Genomic DNA, 5,669 nt, shown 5'->3' on the forward strand with positions numbered 1-5,669 from the left:
TATGGCTAGGTGTTTCTTGAACTTGCGAATGCGGAATTTTGTATGTAAAAAGCAAGGTTAAAGAGAAATAAAGAGATGATAAATGATTAAAAGAGAATGAGAATTGAAAACTGATTGTAGGTGAATGAAAACGGAGTTTTTAATACGTTATTTATAGAGAAAATCAGAAAAAAAAAATAATAATTTTACAAAACAGAGCATCTGACACACGTGAAACAAAGCTGGCGCCAATGCCAGCGCCAGGCTTTGCGCCAGGAGGATAAAATTGTATCTTTTCCTCGAAAATGCTTTTTGATTTTAATTAAAACTCTGAAAAGTCAACAAAAGTCAATTTATCAATGCTAATCGAATTAGAAATGAAAAGAATCTTCTAGAAGAATCTAGAAGACTAAAACCATTCCTAATTGCATTAGGAAAGATAAATCATATTAGGCCCTCCTCTAGATCATTGGGCCGCATATAAGGTTCAAACCGGGCCTAGTTTGGTAAATTGGCCATAACTTCCTCAATATTCATCAGAATTGGGCTTATAATATATCGTTGGAAAAGTCTTTGCAAGCCCCATCCAACTACACTACTATTGGACCCATATCATGGAACAAACAAACTAAATTGGCTGTTTTCTTAAAATAAGTTTTCAAAAAACAGAGAGAAGAGAAAAGAAATTAAATCTATCTGCAACACTAAACTTTCCACACTTCGCTTCATTCGATTATGGTTCGACGTGAAAGGCACTCATCACTTGGTTTGGTTTTGGGGAGACACAAATGGGTGTCTACAATTTGTTATTAATCTTGTTAGTATCATGTCTAGGATCTTGCTATTATTATGCTTTATTTTTAACATGAACTTGATTATTTTAATCATAATTGTTATTATGATTATGATTATTATTATGTTGCTTGATGCTTGTTATTATTTATTTCTTGATCACACCTTTTATGCATGTTTAAAGGGAATAGGTACTTGTAATCACGCTTAATAAGATAATTAATAATCTTGTTTAGCGTTAATTTGATTATAATTCAAGTGATCGCCAAAAATAGTTTTGTTTGTACATTAATATTCAATAAACATATAATAAACATGTTTAGGGTAAACCTAATGATTGCATGTTAGTCAGAAAGCGCACATGAATACGATCAGAATAAAGTAGAGGCCTATTATTAGGGCAGGTTCAATCTCTTTTAGGTTGAATTTCTACCTTCATCCCCAAACTACCAGTCATGGTTTCAGACCTATTGGAGTTGACGATCACCTGGATCGTTAAGGGGTGTAACCTTCACCCTGTGAACGGTTTACAAGTTCCTAAAACTTGTTGGCGACTCTTTTGCTCTAGTTTCCTTCCCTTTGGACGCCACGATGCTTTAGTGTATGGTCACACTAGGGTTCAAGTTTGGGGTGATGCTTGAAATGTTCCCTATAGTTTTTGGTGACTCCACTGGGAAGGATTTTTATTTCAATTCCTAAAATTTATTTTGGCAATTATTTTGAATGAGTGGTAAGACTCAAAAAGTTTTAAGTATTTCATGTGCGTAATTTTGATTAACACTATTGTCATATGCATGAAAAAGATCTCATTGGAAAGACCATCCCTAGTGAGTTAAAACATAGGATTTTTACACGTAGGAAATTTGAGGAATATCTTTCACAACTAGGATCGAAATAATGCTGCGAGAAACTGGAAAATTTTATCGAGCACAGAAATCTGCTGAGGTATGTGGGAACTGGCGTCTAGAAAACAGAGTATGTCGCCGAGGATTTGACTGTGTCGCAAGCGACAGAACCAAATTGCGGCGACAACCTCTGTTCTCTGGCGCCAAGTTCTTTCTATACCGAGCCAGAAATATGCGATCTAATTTTGACCAGTTTTTAGCACTGTTTGCTCGATCCTACTTCCTGATTGAGTTTTTCTCACCATTTTGAAAACCATATGTGTTCTACATATGGATATAACTCTTTGGGAATTCATGCTCCATCTACCTGATTGAATGTTCTGTGCAACTAAGGGTACATCCGAGAATGTTGAATTCACCAAACCATGGAATCGAGTTTTTAACTCGCAGTGTCCTATCCACTCACGCCAACCTTTCAAAAGGTAAGGCTTCTGCGCGGTGCATCCGGACAATTAACCATGGACCCTATTTGACTAACCCATATCCTAAACTTTAGAGAACTAGAGCCATGGTTAGGTTGCAAACTCATTGCATCATATTGTGCCTACTTCACTAACTGTGCATTATTTGTTATGCATACTCTATGTGTTTTTCCTAACTGTTTGTTTGACTTATGTTTGACTAAAATAAACTGAATAACGACTAAAAGGACTTTGCCTAATTAATTGATTTATTAATTAATTTGAGTAATTAAAGTCTAATAATTTAATTGGAATTGACTTAGTATGACTTTAGGCATGTCCCGTTGAGTTAAAATACTGAAAGCAGTCCTAGATCAACGTTCCAGCAATGGCGCCACGATTTGGACTGCACCGCCACACTATATTGTGCAACGCCTGGCGACATATATGTCGTCTAGCGCTGAACTACAATGTACGGTGACAGTCCTGTCGCTTTGACGACAGTTCGGAATTTTGCTCGAGTCATCACTATGAGTCTAATTAAACAGTTTGCTAATCAATTCAATTATTTTGTTAATAACAATACCTTTGTTAAGTCTTTAATTGAGTCTAGACACTAAGTCCCATGGTCTTACACAAAAGTCAAAGCATGTCACTTGCACTCACAATATAATGAACACACTAATATGTATGTACATTTTGACCATGTCTAAGAGAATCTTGCATGCGCGTATTTTCCGTTATTTTTTTTAGGGGGGTAAAGTCGGATATTAATCCTCCAATTAAACAACTTTTTTGAACCATATACTTGATTTCCAAAAATATACACCCTTTTTTTTCTTTTTTTTTTCTCTTTTTCTTTATAAACCCGTAAAGTCAAAGTCAATTTTATTCAAGTCATTAAAATAAATGGTTTAATTTACAGCGCATGGTCAAGAAAGGAAGGGCGTTTAATCAAAGACAACCTTTTTATTCAAGTACAAAATTTTGATAAACCAATCACTCGAAAAAGGAAAGCACAGAAGATAATGGAAACCCAAGAAGATGTCAACGAACTTAGGAACCAATTGACATACATAACTGAAGTGTTGAAGGCTTTAACCCTTTAAATTAATGACCTTGTGAAGCAATAACAAATGGATCTTATGCAAGAAAGCTTGAGTAAGCTATCTAGTAACTACAAGTTTCAGGGCATTAGTTCACAAGGGATCTTGGTGGACAAGGAGCTTCTTCCGCAGAAGTTCAATGCCAACGACATCCCAAAATTCAAGGCAACTGACAACCCTTATTTCCATTTAAGAGCTTTTGAAACAATAATGAGTATTAAGGGTATTGATAAAAAAGTATTTCCTTCTTTATTATCCTTATCTCTTGAAACCGTTTGCCAAAAATGGTTCTTCTCCTTTGACAAAGAGAAGACCTTTACTTGGTAATTAACAGTAAACACTTTCATTTATAGGTATAAGTGTAATATTCCAAGTTAAAACTGATTATAGGGAACTTGAAATACTTATACAGAAAGAGAATTTAGGTTTCACTTATTTCTTCAATAAAAGGAGAGAAACCTTTGCCAGGATGATTAAAGTACCAAGCGAAAAAGAATCTATGAGGTTGTTCATCAAGAATATCCAAGAAAAGTACTCCAAGCATCTCAAGTATCAACACAATCTACACACCTTCAAGGCTGTCTATGACATAGGGATTAACATTGAGGACGACCTTGCTAAACTAAAAGATGCTAATAATAACTCTAACAGTGGCTGGAAAGGCAAGAAGAACGACAATCCTTCTTCTTCCAAAACCATTCACTTAAACAATGATAACACTTTTAATTTGAGTGAAGTGCTTGCTATGAACAACTGAGGACAAAAGAAACCATTTAGGTGGAACTTTACTCCTATTGGTATGAGTTATGACACCGTATTTGACCGACTGTATGCAAAAGTTCTTATAACTCCTAGACCATTTGGGGACCCACCAGTTGAAAAGAGGACAGCTAATACTACCACAAAAATGAGAAAAAGTAACACTGAATATATAACTGTCAATTTGGAAAAGCGTTCTCTAAATTATATAGAACGCCTTTGGTAGAGAAACGTTGTGTATATTGAATCAAATAGAACGCCTCACCAAGTTAATTGTTATGTTTGATTTATTGATTTTTTTTTTTAAATTGTAGCTTTACAATATAGAACATTCTTCTTAGTTAAGCGTTCTACGGTATGGAGTATTTTAAAAAAAAGGTTAAAACCATATTTGCTCTAACCGCCGTTCACTGCTCTCCTTTCTCTTCCCTCTCCTTAAAGAATTCTGCTTTCTCTCATCCGATTCGACCTAGTAATCTCCCATGGATCTTACTCTAATTTCCCTTAACGGCCTCCTTCAATGGCAAAAAAAACCCATCTCCTTCCTCCACACAAAAAGCCCGAATTTGGGGCTTTAACAATGGCGAGGCGACACTGCCTCCTCCCCTCTCTGCTGCTATCTCATCACCGCCATACTCTTCCCTGACGATGGTATTGGCCTTAAAATCTTCGGATCCGGCAAATAGGCTAGTTTCTTTCTCTTTCATTTGGTTCCATATGATGAGCATCGATTTTCATTGCAGAATTTGGATTTGGAATTGATTATTATCAAAGTTTAATTGCCTTTTACAGTTTGTAGATGTATGTATTGTTGCTTATTTTATTTGAATTTGTTGATTTTGGATGGATTTTTATCGTATCATCGTTTACAATCACATATCAGTTATAATTGATGAGGTTGCTAGTTATTTTTCTGGATTTTCTTTGTTTAACTGTTTTTTTTCCTAGGTTTCTATGATAACTGGGTTGTAATATTTCTATCGGATTTTTTGGGCTAGAATTTACTATATTAATTATTTCGATTGAGTTTTGTGCATCTGTATTTTTTTTTTTTTAATTTCGATTTTGTTCTTGTAAATGAGCAAATTAAAATTTTAGCAGCAGTTCGATTATGTTTTTTAAATTGAAATTTGATTATGTTCTTGTAAGTTAGCATGTTTTATGCTCTATAAATTAGCATGTTTGATGATTTTGGTGACATTTATTTTGTAGTTCTTCGTGATTGAATCTTAAATATTTGGTTTGCTGCTTGATTTATGCTAATAATTTTTTTTTCTCAGGATGTTAATTGGAGGATGATGATCACAAGGTAGCTCATTGAGTTTCTGATTAAATGATGATAGTATCCTATGTGTGTTGTAGCTTAAATGTATCAGTTAGCTAATTTTTGTCAAATTTTATCAAAAAAAAGATAATGTATTTTGTAGTTTAATTTTAATGTATCATATCATAGTGGACTTTTATTTACAGAATGTAGATATTATTATTATTATTATTATTATTATTATTATTATTATTATTATTATTATTATTATTATTATTATTATTATTATTATTATTATTATTATTATTATTATTATTATTATTATTATTATTATAATAATAATAATAATAATAATAATAATAATATTTTTTTTAAATTAAAAAAAATTAGAAAAGAGAACACCTATCTAAGATAGGCGCTCCTTTTTTTATCAAATATAGAACGCCTTTCGAAAGTTTTTAGT

At 33.3% G+C, this 5,669-nt stretch overlaps 1 long non-coding RNA gene across 1 annotated transcript; it reads left to right on the forward strand.

Annotated features, from left to right (window-relative positions):
- The first annotated feature begins 4,315 nt into the window (after positions 1-4,315).
- On the forward strand, positions 4,316-5,437 carry LOC145641053 (uncharacterized). Its single transcript, XR_014115126.1, has 2 exons — positions 4,316-4,628; positions 5,223-5,437. It is a non-coding gene; the product is annotated as an uncharacterized LOC145641053 (long non-coding RNA).
- Positions 5,438-5,669: the final 232 nt, after the last annotated feature.

The sequence above is a fragment of the Chenopodium album genome, chromosome 7, assembly GCF_948465745.1.
Source record: "Chenopodium album chromosome 7, dcCheAlbu1.1, whole genome shotgun sequence".
Classification (NCBI taxonomy): Eukaryota; Viridiplantae; Streptophyta; class Magnoliopsida; order Caryophyllales; family Amaranthaceae; genus Chenopodium; species Chenopodium album.